Source organism: Thalassophryne amazonica, chromosome 1 (genome assembly GCF_902500255.1).
Source record: "Thalassophryne amazonica chromosome 1, fThaAma1.1, whole genome shotgun sequence".
Taxonomy (NCBI): Eukaryota; Metazoa; Chordata; class Actinopteri; order Batrachoidiformes; family Batrachoididae; genus Thalassophryne; species Thalassophryne amazonica.
The window spans coordinates 172,270,584-172,287,067 of NC_047103.1; the positions used below are offsets into that span (position 1 = coordinate 172,270,584).

A 16,484-nucleotide genomic window follows, 5' to 3' on the forward strand; every position below is an offset into this window, starting at 1 on the left:
CCGGAAACTCCGGAGGAGACGCAGGCGCGTGCAGTTTGACCGGGATGACGTGACCCGGGACGGGACCGTTAAAGTCCCGCAGCGCCGCCATCGGTCCGCAGAGCGGACACGGACACGGACGCGCACTGACACGCGGACCGGACAGTAAAAACACAGAACCGGACGAGAGGAAAGCAGACTTTAACCAGAACCGGAACAAATATTCATTTAAAACCCACAACTGCCTTCAAAAAAAAAAGTTTGAACGTAACTCAATAATTTTATTTTTTATTAACTCGTGTTAACACTGAAAAGTGGAAGTTTTGACTTTTCTCGTATTTTTTCCAGAAACGTTTAATGAATAGAAAGTTTTAAATTCTGTTCCTTTGACCTGTGAGGTGCACGCGCGCGTGCGATGCGGCGGCGCGTGCTGTCCGCGTTCCTCGTGCTGCTCGCTGCCGAGCTCACCGGTAGGCGCGCGGAGGGACACGGCGTCCTGCAGCCGGACGCATTGAACACGCTGAACGGACACCGAGGCTCGGCGACCGAGGAGCGGTTCCAGCGCGACCCCGGTGAGTACTCAGAGTACTACTGTGACTGTTTACTTCTACTGCTGTCAGTACTCAGAATACTACTGTGACTGTTTACTTCTACTGCTCTCTCAGTACTCAGAGTACTACTGTGGCTATTTACGTCTACTACTCTTAGTACTCAGAGTACTACTGTGACTGTTTACTTCTACTGCTGTCAGTACTGCTGTTGCTGTTTACTTCTACTGCTCTCAGTACTCAGAGTACTACTGTTGCTGTTTACTTCTACTGCTCTCAGTACTGCTGTTACTGTTTACTTCTACTGTTGTCAGTACTGCTGTTGCTGTTTACTTCTATTGCTGTCAGTACTCAGAGTACTACTGTGACTGTTTACTCCTACTGCTGTCAGTACTGCTGTTGCTGTTTACTTCTACTGCTTTCAGTACTCAGAATACTACTGTGACTGTTTACTTCTACTGCTCTCAGTACTCAGAGTACTACTGTTACTGTTTACTTCTACTGCTCTCAGTACTCAGAGTACTACTGTGACTGTTTACTTCTACTGCTGTCAGTACTGCTGTTGCTGTTTACTTCTACTGCTGTCAGTACTGCTGTTGCTGTTTACTTCTACTGCTCTCAGTACTCAGAGTACTACTGTTACTGTTTACTTCTACTGCTCTCAGTACTCAGAGTACTACTGTTACTGTTTACTTCTACTGCTCTCAGTACTCAGAGTACTACTGTGACTGTTTACTTCTACTGCTGTCAGTACTACTGTTACTGTTTACTTCTACTGCTGTCAGTACTGCTGTTGCTGTTTACTTCTACTGCTCTCAGTACTCAGAGTACTACTGTGACTGTTTACTTCTACTGCTCTCAGTACTCAGAGTACTACTGTGACTGTTTACTTCTACTGCTCTAAGTACTCAGAGTACTACTGTGACTGTTTACTTCTACTGCTGTCAGTACTGCTGTTGCTGTTTACTTCTACTGCTCTCAGTACTCAGAGTACTACTGTTGCTGTTTACTTCTACTGCTCTCAGTACTGCTGTTACTGTTTACTTCTACTGCTGTCAGTACTGCTGTTGCTGTTTACTTCTACTGCTCTCAGTGCTGCTGTTACTGTTTACTTCTACTGCTCTCAGTACTCAGAGTACTACTGTTACTGTTTACTTCTACTGCTGTCAGTACTGCTGTTGCTGTTTACTTCTACTGCTCTCAGTACTCAGAGTACTACTGTGACTGTTTACTTCTACTGCTCTCAGTACTCAGAGTACTACTGTTACTGTTTACTTCTACTGCTCTCAGTACTCAGAGTACTACTGTGACTGTTTACTTCTACTGCTGTCAGTACTACTGTTACTGTTTACTTCTACTGCTGTCAGTACTGCTGTTGCTGTTTACTTCTACTGCTCTCAGTACTCAGAGTACTACTGTGACTATTTACTTCTACTACTCTCAGTACTCAGAATACTACTGTGACTGTTTACTTCTACTGCTCTCAGTACTCAGAGTACTGCTGTAACTGTTTACTTCTACTGCTCTCAGTACTACTGTGACTGTTTACTTCTACTGCTGTCAGTACTCAGAGTACTACTGTGACTGTTTACTTCTACTGCTCTCAGTACTCAGAGTACTACTGTTACTGTTTACTTCTACTGCTCTCAGTACTGCTGTTGCTGTTTACTTCTACTGCTCTCAGTACTCAGAGTACTACTGTTACTGTTTACTTCTACTGCTCTCAGTACTCAGAGTACTACTGTGACTGTTTACTTCTACTGCTGTCAGTACTGCTGTTGCTGTTTACTTCTACTGCTCTCAGTACTCAGAGTACTACTGTTACTGTTTACTTCTACTGCTCTCAGTACTCAGAGTACTACTGTTACTGTTTACTTCTACTGCTCTCAGTACTCAGAGTACTACTGTGACTGTTTACTTCTACTGCTGTCAGTACTACTGTTACTGTTTACGTCTACTGCTGTCAGTACTGCTGTTGCTGTTTACTTCTACTGCTCTCAGTACTCAGAGTACTACTGTGACTGTTTACTTCTACTGCTCTCAGTACTCAGAGTACTACTGTGACTGTTTACTTCTACTGCTGTAAGTACTCAGAGTACTACTGTGACTGTTTACTTCTACTGCTGTCAGTACTGCTGTTGCTGTTTACTTCTACTGCTCTCAGTACTCAGAGTACTACTGTTGCTGTTTACTTCTACTGCTCTCAGTACTGCTGTTACTGTTTACTTCTACTGCTGTCAGTACTGCTGTTGCTGTTTACTTCTACTGCTCTCAGTGCTGCTGTTACTGTTTACTTCTACTGCTCTCAGTACTCAGAGTACTACTGTTACTGTTTACTTCTACTGCTCTCAGTACTCAGAGTACTACTGTGACTGTTTACTTCTACTGCTCTCAGTACTCAGAGTACTACTGTTACTGTTTACTTCTACTGCTCTCAGTACTCAGAGTACTACTGTGACTGTTTACTTCTACTGCTGTCAGTACTACTGTTACTGTTTACTTCTACTGCTGTCAGTACTGCTGTTGCTGTTTACTTCTACTGCTCTCAGTACTCAGAGTACTACTGTGACTGTTTACTTCTACTGCTCTCAGTACTCAGAGTACTACTGTGACTGTTTACTTCTACTGCTCTAAGTACTCAGAGTACTACTGTGACTGTTTACTTCTACTGCTGTCAGTACTGCTGTTGCTGTTTACTTCTACTGCTCTCAGTACTCAGAGTACTACTGTTGCTGTTTACTTCTACTGCTCTCAGTACTCAGAGTACTACTGTGACTATTTACTTCTACTACTCTCAGTACTCAGAATACTACTGTGACTGTTTACTTCTACTGCTCTCAGTACTCAGAGTACTGCTGTAACTGTTTACTTCTACTGCTCTCAGTACTACTGTGACTGTTTACTTCTACTGCTCTCAGTACTCAGAGTACTACTGTTACTGTTTACTTCTACTGCTCTCAGTACTCAGAGTACTACTGTGACTGTTTACTTCTACTGCTGTCAGTACTGCTGTTGCTGTTTACTTCTACTGCTCTCAGTACTCAGAGTACTACTGTTACTGTTTACTTCTACTGCTCTCAGTACTCAGAGTACTACTGTTACTGTTACTTCTACTGCTCTCAGTACTCAGAGTACTACTGTGACTGTTTACTTCTACTGCTGTCAGTACTACTGTTACTGTTTACGTCTACTGCTGTCAGTACTGCTGTTGCTGTTTACTTCTACTGCTCTCAGTACTCAGAGTACTACTGTGACTGTTTACTTCTACTGCTCTCAGTACTCAGAGTACTACTGTGACTGTTTACTTCTACTGCTCTAAGTACTCAGAGTACTACTGTGACTGTTTACTTCTACTGCTGTCAGTACTGCTGTTGCTGTTTACTTCTACTGCTCTCAGTACTCAGAGTACTACTGTTGCTGTTTACTTCTACTGCTCTCAGTACTGCTGTTACTGTTTACTTCTACTGCTGTCAGTACTGCTGTTGCTGTTTACTTCTACTGCTCTCAGTGCTGCTGTTACTGTTTACTTCTACTGCTCTCAGTACTCAGAGTACTACTGTTACTGTTTACTTCTACTGCTCTCAGTACTCAGAGTACTACTGTGACTGTTTACTTCTACTGCTCTCAGTACTCAGAGTACTACTGTTACTGTTTACTTCTACTGCTCTCAGTACTCAGAGTACTACTGTGACTGTTTACTTCTACTGCTGTCAGTACTACTGTTACTGTTTACTTCTACTGCTGTCAGTACTGCTGTTGCTGTTTACTTCTACTGCTCTCAGTACTCAGAGTACTACTGTGACTGTTTACTTCTACTGCTCTCAGTACTCAGAGTACTACTGTGACTGTTTACTTCTACTGCTCTAAGTACTCAGAGTACTACTGTGACTGTTTACTTCTACTGCTGTCAGTACTGCTGTTGCTGTTTACTTCTACTGCTCTCAGTACTCAGAGTACTACTGTTGCTGTTTACTTCTACTGCTCTCAGTACTGCTGTTACTGTTTACTTCTACTGCTGTCAGTACTGCTGTTGCTGTTTACTTCTACTGCTCTCAGTGCTGCTGTTACTGTTTACTTCTACTGCTCTCAGTACTCAGAGTACTACCGTTACTGTTTACTTCTACTGCTGTCAGTACTGCTGTTGCTGTTTACTTCTACTGCTCTCAGTACTCAGAGTACTACTGTGACTGTTTACTTCTACTGCTCTCAGTACTCAGAGTACTACTGTGACTATTTACTTCTACTACTCTCAGTACTCAGAATACTACTGTGACTGTTTACTTCTACTGCTCTCAGTACTCAGAGTACTGCTGTAACTGTTTACTTCTACTGCTGTCAGTACTGCTGTTACTGTTTACTTCTACTGCTGTCAGTACTGCTGTTGCTGTTTACTTCTACTGCTCTCTCAGTACTCAGAGTACTACTGTGACTATTTACTTCTACTGCTCTCAGTACTGCTGTTACTGTTTACTTCTACTGCTCTCTCAGTACTCAGAGTACTACTGTGACTATTTACTTCTACTGCTCTCAGTACTGCTGTTACTGTTTACTTCTACTGCTCTCTCAGTACTCAGAGTACTACTGTGACTATTTACTTCTACTGCTCTCAGTACTGCTGTTACTGTTTACTTCTACTGCTCTCTCAGTACTCAGAGTACTACTGTGACTATTTACTTCTACTACTCTCAGTACTCAGAATACTACTGTGACTGTTTACTTCTACTGCTCTCAGTACTCAGAGTACTGCTGTAACTGTTTACTTCTACTGCTCTCAGTACTACTGTGACTGTTTACTTCTACTGCTGTCAGTACTCAGAGTACTACTGTGACTGTTTACTTCTACTGCTCTCAGTACTCAGAGTACTACTGTGACTGTTTACTTCTACTGCTCTCAGTACTCAGAGTACTACTGTGACTGTTTACTTCTGCCGCTTTCAGTGCTGCTGTGACTGTTTACTTCTACTGCTGTCAGTACTCAGAATACTACTGTGACTGTTTACTTCTACTGCTCTCAGTACTCAGAGTACTACTGTGACAGTTTACTTCTACTGCTCTCAGTACTCAGAGTACTACTGTGACTGTTTACTTCTACTGCTCTCAGTACTCAGAGTACTACTGTGACTGTTTACTTCTACTGCTTTCAGTGCTGCTGTGACTGTTTACTTCTACTGCTGTCAGTACTCAGAATACTACTGTGACTGTTTACTTCTACTGCTCTCAGTACTCAGAGTACTACTGTGACTGTTTACTTCTACTGCTCTCAGTACTCAGAGTACTACTGTGACTGTTTACTTCTACTGCTTTCAGTGCTGCTGTTACTGTTTACTTCTACTGCTGTCAGTACTGCTGTTGCTGTTTACTTCTACTGCTCTCAGTGCTGCTGTTACTGTTTACTTCTACTGCTCTCAGTACTCAGAGTACTACTGTTACTGTTTACTTCTACTGCTCTCAGTACTCAGAGTACTACTGTGACTGTTTACTTCTACTGCTCTCAGTACTCAGAGTACTACTGTTACTGTTTACTTCTACTGCTCTCAGTACTCAGAGTACTACTGTGACTGTTTACTTCTACTGCTGTCAGTACTACTGTTACTGTTTACTTCTACTGCTGTCAGTACTGCTGTTGCTGTTTACTTCTACTGCTCTCAGTACTCAGAGTACTACTGTGACTGTTTACTTCTACTGCTCTCAGTACTCAGAGTACTACTGTGACTGTTTACTTCTACTGCTCTAAGTACTCAGAGTACTACTGTGACTGTTTACTTCTACTGCTGTCGGTACTGCTGTTGCTGTTTACTTCTACTGCTCTCAGTACTCAGAGTACTACTGTTGCTGTTTACTTCTACTGCTCTCAGTACTGCTGTTACTGTTTACTTCTACTGCTGTCAGTACTGCTGTTGCTGTTTACTTCTACTGCTCTCAGTGCTGCTGTTACTGTTTACTTCTACTGCTCTCAGTACTCAGAGTACTACTGTTACTGTTTACTTCTACTGCTGTCAGTACTGCTGTTGCTGTTTACTTCTACTGCTCTCAGTACTCAGAGTACTACTGTGACTGTTTACTTCTACTGCTCTCAGTACTCAGAGTACTACTGTGACTATTTACTTCTACTACTCTCAGTACTCAGAATACTACTGTGACTGTTTACTTCTACTGCTCTCAGTACTCAGAGTACTGCTGTAACTGTTTACTTCTACTGCTGTCAGTACTGCTGTTACTGTTTACTTCTACTGCTGTCAGTACTGCTGTTGCTGTTTACTTCTACTGCTCTCTCAGTACTCAGAGTACTACTGTGACTATTTACTTCTACTGCTCTCAGTACTGCTGTTACTGTTTACTTCTACTGCTCTCTCAGTACTCAGAGTACTACTGTGACTATTTACTTCTACTGCTCTCAGTACTGCTGTTACTGTTTACTTCTACTGCTCTCTCAGTACTCAGAGTACTACTGTGACTATTTACTTCTACTGCTCTCAGTACTGCTGTTACTGTTTACTTCTACTGCTCTCTCAGTACTCAGAGTACTACTGTGACTATTTACTTCTACTACTCTCAGTACTCAGAATACTACTGTGACTGTTTACTTCTACTGCTCTCAGTACTCAGAGTACTGCTGTAACTGTTTACTTCTACTGCTCTCAGTACTACTGTGACTGTTTACTTCTACTGCTGTCAGTACTCAGAGTACTACTGTGACTGTTTACTTCTACTGCTCTCAGTACTCAGAGTACTACTGTGACTGTTTACTTCTACTGCTCTCAGTACTCAGAGTACTACTGTGACTGTTTACTTCTGCTGCTTTCAGTGCTGCTGTGACTGTTTACTTCTACTGCTGTCAGTACTCAGAATACTACTGTGACTGTTTACTTCTACTGCTCTCAGTACTCAGAGTACTACTGTGACAGTTTACTTCTACTGCTCTCAGTACTCAGAGTACTACTGTGACTGTTTACTTCTACTGCTCTCAGTACTCAGAGTACTACTGTGACTGTTTACTTCTACTGCTTTCAGTGCTGCTGTGACTGTTTACTTCTACTGCTGTCAGTACTCAGAATACTACTGTGACTGTTTACTTCTACTGCTCTCAGTACTCAGAGTACTACTGTGACTGTTTACTTCTACTGCTCTCAGTACTCAGAGTACTACTGTGACTGTTTACTTCTACTGCTCTCAGTACTCAGAGTACTACTGTGACTGTTTACTTCTACTGCTTTCAGTGCTGCTGTGACTGTTTACTTCTACTGCTGTCAGTACTCAGAATACTACTGTGACTGTTTACTTCTACTGCTCTCAGTACTCAGAGTACTACTGTGACTGTTTACTTCTACTGCTCTAAGTACTCAGAGTACTACTGTGACTGTTTACTTCTACTGCTCTCAGTACTCAGAGTACTACTGTGACTGTTTACGTCTACTGCTCTCAGTACTCAGAGTACTGCTGTGACTGTTTACTTCTACTGCTTTCAGTGCTGCTGTGACTGTTTACTTCTACTGCTGTCAGTACTCAGAATATTACTGTGACTGTTTACTTCTACTGCTCTCAGTACTCAGAGTACTACTGTGACTGTTTACTTCTACTGCTCTCAGTACTCAGAGTACTACTGTGACTGTTTACGTCTACTGCTCTCAGTACTCAGAGTACTACTGTGACTGTTTACTTCTACTGCTCTCAGTACTCAGAGTACTACTGTGACTGTTTACTTCTACTGCTTTCAGTGCTGCTGTGACTGTTTACTTCTACTGCTGTCAGTACTCAGAATACTACTGTGACTGTTTACTTCTACTGCTCTCAGTACTCAGAGTACTACTGTGACTGTTTACTTCTACTGCTCTAAGTACTCAGAGTACTACTGTGACTGTTTACTTCTACTGCTCTCAGTACTCAGAGTACTACTGTGACTGTTTACGTCTACTGCTCTCAGTACTCAGAGTACTGCTGTGACTGTTTACTTCTACTGCTTTCAGTGCTGCTGTGACTGTTTACTTCTACTGCTGTCAGTACTCAGAATATTACTGTGACTGTTTACTTCTACTGCTCTCAGTACTCAGAGTACTACTGTGACCGTTTACTTCTACTGCTCTCAGTACTCAGAGTACTACTGTGACTGTTTACTTCTACTGCTGTCAGTACTCAGAGTACTACTGTGACTGTTTACGTCTACTGCTCTCAGTACTCAGAGTACTGCTGTGACTGTTTACTTCTACTGCTGTCAGTACTCAGAATACTACTGTGACTGTTTACTTCTACTGCTCTCAGTACTCAGAGTACTACTGTGACTGTTTACTTCTACTGCTCTAAGTACTCAGAGTACTACTGTGACTGTTTACTTCTACTGCTGTCAGTACTGCTGTTGCTGTTTACTTCTACTGCTGTCAGTACTCAGAATACTACTGTGACTGTTTACTTCTACTGCTCTCAGTACTCAGAGTACTACTGTGACTGTTTACTTCTACTGCTCTCAGTACTCAGAGTACTACTGTGACTGTTTACTTCTACTGCTCTCAGTACTCAGAGTACTACTGTGACTGTTTACGTCTACTGCTCTCAGTACTCAGAGTACTACTGTGACTGTTTACTTCTACTGCTCTCAGTACTCAGAGTACTACTGTGACTGTTTACTTCTACTGCTCTCAGTACTCAGAGTACTACTGTTACTGTTTACTTCTACTGCTGTCAGTACTACTGTTACTGTTTACTTCTACTGCTGTCAGTACTGCTGTTGCTGTTTACTTCTACTCATTAACTTCTGGATCTGTTCCTAAATGTTTCAGATCTGCAGTGATTAAACCATTATTTAAGAAACCTAATCTTGACCCTAGTTATTGACAAACTATCGGCCGATATCTAATCTATCATTTTGCTCTAAAATTCTGGAAAAAGTGGTGTCACGGCAGCTCGTGGACTGTCTTACTGAGAATAATCTCTTTGAGCCACTGCAGTCTGCTTTTAGAAAATATCATTCCACAGAGACGGCTCTCACTAAAGTGGTGAATGATCTTCTGCTTACAATGGATTCAGACACCACTACTGTTCTGTTGCTGTTAGATCTCAGTGCTGCATTTGATACAGTGGATCATCATATTCTACTTGATAGGCTGGAAAATCATTTTGGGATTACTGGGAGTGCCCTTGCATGGTTGTAATCTCATCCACATACAACCCCAGTTCCAATGAAGTTGGGACGTTGTGTAATATAAAAATAAATAAATAAATAAATATAAATAAATAAAACAGAATACAATGATTTTCAAATCCTCTTCAACCTATATTCAATTGAATACACCACAAAGACAAGATATTTAATGTTCAAACTGATAGACTTTTTAGTTTTTGTGCAAATATCTGCTTATTTTCAAATGGATGTCTGCAACACGTTTCAAAAAAGCTGGGACAGTGGCAACAAAAGACTGGGAAAGTTCATGAATGCTCAAAAAACACCTGTTTGGAACATTCCACAGGTGAACAGGTTAATTGGTGAGTGTCATTAATTTAGGGATTCCATCATCCACAGTCCGTAATATAATCAGAAGATTAAGAGAATCTAGACAACTTTATACATGTAAGCAGCAAGGCCAAAAACCAACACTAAATGCCCGTGACCTTTGATCCCTCAGGTGGAACTGCATTAAAAACCGACATCATTGTGTAAAGGATGTTACCACGTGGGCTCAGGAACACTTCAGAAAACCATTGCCAGTTAACACAGTTCGTCGCTACATCTACAAGTGCAAGTTAAAACTCTACCATGCAAAGTGAAAGCCAAACATCAACAACATCCACATTTCAAATTGTTTTTAGAAATCATGGATGTTGTGTCGTCCGGACAAAAGAGGAAAAAGACCATCCAGATTGTTACCAGCGCAAAGTTCAAAAGCCAGCATCTGTGATGTTATGGGGGTGTGTTAGTGCCCATGGCATGGGCACCTCTGTGATGGCACCATCAATGCTGAAAGGTACATCCAGGTTTTGGAGCAACACATGCTGCCATCCAAGCAACGTCTTTTTCAGGGACGTCCCTGCTTATTTCAGCAAGACAATGCCAAGACACATTCTGCACGTGTTACAACAGCGTGGCTTCGTAGTAAAAGAGTGCGGGTACTAGACTGGCCTGCCTGCAGTCCAGACCTGTTGCCCAGTGAAAATGTGTGGCGCATTATGAAGTGCAAAATACAACAACAGAGACCCCGGACTGTTGAACAACTGAAGTCGTACATCAAGCAAGAATGGGAAAGAATTCCACCTACAAAGCTTCAACAATTAGTGTCCTCAGTTCCCAAACGCTTATTGAGTGTTGTTAGAAGGAAAGGTGATGTAACACAGTGGGAAACATACCACTGTCCCAGCTTTTTAGAAACGTGTTGCAGGCATCCATTTCAAAATGAGCAAATATTTGCACAAAAACAATAAAGTTTATCAGTTTGAACATTAAATATCTTGTCTTTGTGGTGTATTCAATTGAATATAGGTGGAAGAGGATTTGAAAATCATTGTATTTTGTTTTTATTTACATTTTACACAACGTCCCAACTTCATTGGAATTGGGGTTGTAGAATCCTTATGCCGCGTTCACACCGGGTGTGATCAGATGCTACAAATTCGTGTGGGTCGCGTGGCGACAGACGCGCCTCCTTTGCCTGGTGTGTTGCTCTGCTTTTGCTGCGAAAATTCGCCCCGGTGCGTCATCAAATAGGAGAAGCTTCGATTCCGCTCGCCGGCTCCGGTTGTCAGTCAAGTTAACATGACGGACCTTGATCACATGGAGTGAGCTGTTGTGGAAAGCTCCCAATACAGGGAGTATCATTATTTGCTGCAGGAGCTGTGTCTGGATGATGGCTGCTTTCAGCGGTCCTTCCGCCTCTGCGGCACTCAGTTTGAGGATCAACTGTCCCATTCAGGCGCACACATGTAAACAATTAAAAAAAAAGAAAAGAAACCTCACTGCTTGCTGCAGCTCGCCCTTCCCCCCAAAAAACTCTGTCATAATCGTGTTTAGAAACAAGTCATCATTTGTTTTATTATACATCTGTGTAGTTAACAAGTAAAATAATCTCCACGGACGATTCCCTCGCGTGCACGTAAAATAAAAATAAAAAGAAACTCCACTCCCCGCTGCTGTGGGGCTGCTGCTTGCTCCAAAAACTCTGTCATAATTGTGAAATAAAGGACAAAAGAGACATAAGTTCTGCTCACAGGCTGCTACCAGAGACAAGACATGTTCACATCTTCAGTCAAACTCCAGACATCTCCACATCACTACATATTCAGTCCCTGATTGGTCATCGCGGAGCGACGAGACAAAAAAGTTCAGATTTTTCAACTTGGGGAGGAGGGCAATGCGACGTGACGCGACGCAATATCGCACCACAAATGCACCAATCGCTCAAAATTGCTTCACTTGCGTCGCTTCACTCGCGCCCATCGCGTCGCACTGCATGACTTGGCGCCAAAACGCGTCGTTCCATAGGGATTACATGGCAACCTGTCGCTGCTGTCACTCGCATCACGCCCAGTGTGAACGCAGCATAACAACTTCCTAGTTTTAAACTATGATAAGACTGAAATGATGGTTCTTGGTCCAGTGAGACATTAGCATCAATTTGACCAGTTAACGCTCAGCCTCGGCTCGTGTGTCATACATCACACTGACAAAGTGAGGAACTTTGGGGTAATTTTTGATCCTACGTTGTCCTTTGACCTCCACATTAGAAATATTACTAGGACTGCTTTCTTCCACCTGTAAAATATAGTGAAGATTCGTCCCATCCTGTCTATGGCTGATGCTGAGACCCTGATCCATGTGTTTGTTTCTTCTAGATTGGACTACTGCAATGTTCTATTTTCTGGTTTACCGCAGTCCAGCATTAGGGGTCTCCAATTGGTTCAAAATGCTGCTGCCAGACTTTTGACACGAAGCACAAAGTTCGACCACATTACACCCATTTTGGCGTCTCTTCACTGGCTTCCTGTCCCAGTGAGATCAGCTTTTATGGTTCTGCTACTAGTCTATAAAATTGTTCACAGACTGGCACCTCCCTACCTAGCTGACCTAATTAAACCTTATGTGCCAGGCTCAGGGTGCAGGACTACTTTGTGTCCCTTTGTGCATCAATAAAACAGTCAGATTCTGTGGAGACTTTCAAGTCCAGACTTAAGACGCACTTATTTTCCCTTTCGTATGGCTAGCATACTGGCAAAGTATAGTTCTATTCTTTTTATGCTTTTAATTCATTTATTAGTAAACGGAGTGTGCCACAGCCTCAACTTTATCTAAATTCTGGGTCTGTTAGTGAAGCTTAGGGCTGGTGGCCGGCGATCACCTTAGTATTTCTTTTGTTTTTCTTGTTTTTTAATGCTGACAATTTATACTGAATTTTTGTCTTTCTGATGCCTGATTCTGCTTTTTTCTTTTCTCTCTATTTGAGGTGCAGCTCCATCCAGAGATGGGTCTGGTATCTGTTCCAGAAATCGTTGTGATTTGGTGCTATATAAATGAAAATAAATTGAAAACAATGAATTGAATTGAGTGAGGGAGTGAATGAGTGCGCAAGGGAATGAGCAAGTCAGCAAGGGAGTGAGTGTGTGAGCAAGGGTGCGAGCGAGTGAGTGAGAAAGTGAATGAGTGAACAAGTGAGTGAGCGAGTGTGCGAGAAAGTGAGTGAGTGAACAAGCAAACAAATGAGTGAGTGAATGAACAAATGAATGAGTGAGTGTGCGAGGAAGTGAGTGAGTGTGCGAGGAAGTGAGTGAGTGAGTGAGTGAGTGAGTGAGTGAGTGAGTGAGTGAGTGAGTGAGTGAGTGAGTGAGTGAGTGAGTGAACAAATGAGTGAGTGAGTGAGTGTGCGGGAAAGTGTGTGATTGAACGAGTGACTGTGAGAAAGTGAGTGAGTGAACAAGTGAACAAATGAGTGAATGTGCAAGAAAGTGAGTGAATGAGTGAGTGTGTGAGAAAGTGAGTGAGTGAACAAGCGAACAAATGAGTGAGTGAATGAACAAATGAATGAGTGAGTATGCGAGGAAGTGAGTGAGTGAGTGAGTGAGTGAGTGAGTGAGTGAGTGAGTGAGTGAGTGAGTGAGTGAGTGAACAAATGAGTGAGTGAGTGAGTGAGTGAGTGAGTGAGTGAGTGAGTGAGTGAGTGCGGGAAAGTGTGTGATTGAACGAGTGACTATGTGAGAAAGTGAGTGAGTGAACAAGTGAACAAATTAGTGAATGTGCAAGAAAGTGAGTGAGTGAATGAGTGAGTGTGTGAGAAAGTGAGTGTTTGAGTGAACAAGTGGACAAATGAGGGAGTGAGTGAGGTCTTTATTGGTGATGTTGTGTAATGTTCTGTCCCGTCCAGCGAGCCTTTGAAGAGTCACTTAAACTTTTTCTTTTTAATTTCAGAGCGATTGTTTGGACCCGTGACGTTCAGAACCACTTAACCCATCAGAACATTTACACTTCAGTCCATTAGTGCGTCTGTTACTGTCGAGCCATCAGAGCTCGTTTTTCTCTCGGCGTGCTTTGTGTAGCAGATGATGTTCTTAATGACATACGGAGATGTTTAAAAATCGCAACATCTGCTGCAGACATTCACGACCCCGAGGATGGTTCCTGCTGACCTGCAGAACCTCCAGCAGCTTCACAACAGACTCAACATGTTCACCTTCTGCACAGTTCAGTTCTGTCGTTGCTGTCCAAGGTCCTGATCCTGGGACCACCAAAATAAAGAAAGCGTGTTCACTCATCATAGTTCTGTCCTCAGCAAACCTCTGGACTGTTTTTTTTTTTTTTTTTTTGGGGGGGGGGGGTCTCTGATTCCAGTTGCCTGCTCCAGCAGTCTGACAGGAGCACAGGAAGTCCAGTCTAGTGTGTTTTTCTCACGTCCCTTTAGTACAATTGCACTATTTGGCAGCACGGTGCCTTAGTGGTTTGCACTGTTGCCTCACAGCAAGAAGGTCATGGGTTCGATTCCCACCCGTGGCCTTTCTGTGTTCTGTTTGCATGTTCTCCCTGTGTTTGTGTGGGTTTCCTCTGGGTGTTTTGGTTTCTTCCCACATTTAAAGACATGCAGGTTAGATGGACTGGAAACTTTATAATTGTCCATGTCTCCCTTGTAAAAGAGGTCTCAAACTCAACGGGACTAATCTGGTTAAATAAATAAATTTCACACCTCCATTAGCTTAATGCTTCCATGAAATGAGGAGGTTAAAGGGGAACAGAAAGGCTTTTTGAGAATTTGTTTGTGCATTTCTTGGTAATAATAAAGTGTTATTCATACACTTGTAGTGTAAATAATATTATTTGAATCTAATTTGCCGCTAAATTGACATGTAAATGTCCATTGGCTGAGGTCATTGGAGGACACTTCTGGTTGGCGTCACTGGTTGGGGTTGTCATCTGCAGTTTACTGAGCTCGCTCATTGAAGTTCTATTAGTCTGGCCAAGAAACAGGTGGAATATGCCGGAAAGCTGCACATGTTGGCAAAGCCACAAACGGAGGAAGAAGGGAGACAGTATAAGCAAGTGGTTTTGGTTCTTCTTGTTACTTTGTCCGTGACATTTGGTTGATAAACAGGTGTATGTTTCCTGCCCGTACCGACTTCATGAATGAAACTCGGTCAATAAAGGATAATTGTGTAAAAAAAAAAAATATATATATATATATGTATATGTTTGGTGATGGTTTAGGAGCCGCTGCGCTGAACACAGCCTGGCAGCTTAACAGATCAGATCCATGTAACTTTCAACACTAATATTTGGGAATGTGTGTGTCAGAGTGAGTTTAATACTTTCCTGACAGAGTTTAATGTTAATTAATTTTACTGGCTCAATATCCAGGTCAGAATGACATTTTAACACATATTTTGTGAGTGTTTTTCTGAGTGTGTTTAGTTGTGAAAATGCATTAACATCTGGGAACTTAATATTTTGTGCAGTTAGGAGGCGTCATGTCGCGGACGTTGGCGTTTAGTGGGCATCATTGGGAGTGTGGACTCTAGTTCTCATATATAACCTCTTTGTTGGTGCCTCTGGCAGAGAATCTCAGAAGGAGGCTCATCTTCCCCCCAACCGGTGACGTCACCCGCCTGACCTGCATAAATGGCGGCATCCGGTCGATGTCAAAGCCTCTCAGACCATGACTGAAATAAGGTTTTCTGTAGATGTTTGATGGTCTTTAGTGTTTCTTGAAGTATCAAAAGAACACTTTTCAAGCTATAAATAATCCGTGTGCGTTTCTGTTCCCCTTTAAATCGAGCAGCCACAGCGTTCGACTTCAGCGGCTGTTGAAGTGCCGTCAGAAGAGGAACTGGAACAAATAAACAAATAATGAATGTTTATGAGTGCAGTGAGAGGAATATTTTCCTTCATTCAAAGAGGGAACGTACCACTGATTGTTTAATCCACACTCACCCAGATCAGGTCAGACAGGTTTGTTACGGGACGGGTAGATGTCCACCATGTCTCACGGTCGGACATGTGGACTTTAACCTTTAACCTGATGACCGCGATCCACAAACTCCTGTGTTTGTCAGCTGGTTTTTTTTTATGTTGGTGAAACGTGTTATCACATTCTGGACTTTACAAAGGTTGATTTCAGTCTGGTTTTGTTTGAATTGAGCAGGTTTGGAGCTGTCCCAGGTCCTGGTGGTCTGTGAGCAGCAGCCATTAAAAACATGTTTTTGTCCTGATTTCTTTTTATTAACTGTAGTTATGCTGCATTCAAGACGACGTGGACCTCAACCATTCTGGTATCTAAAAAGTCTTTTGGAACGACACTTGAAATCAGAGTCGGGCTTAAGAAACTGGGTCTAAATCCAGTACTCCTCTGAAAGTTGGAGAATCTGGTTTACTCACAGGTTCAATTCTCTGATCAGACAGGAAGAATGACGAAGGTCCCCTTGAGCAAGGATCTTAAACTTTGGTCCCAGTATCCAGGTGAGCATCTCCTCTCAAAATGTACGAGGTCTGTGAGAAAA

General features: G+C 42.5%; 1 long non-coding RNA gene across 1 annotated transcript in view; it reads left to right on the plus strand.

The window, feature by feature from the left end:
* Nucleotides 1-443: 443 nt before the first annotated feature.
* The window catches only part of LOC117520919, an 82,842-nt gene continuing 66,801 nt past the window's right edge, over nt 444-16,484 (plus strand). The window contains exon 1 of the long non-coding RNA XR_004563816.1: nt 444-551. This is a non-coding gene — a long non-coding RNA (uncharacterized LOC117520919). The remainder of the gene's footprint in view (nt 552-16,484) is intronic.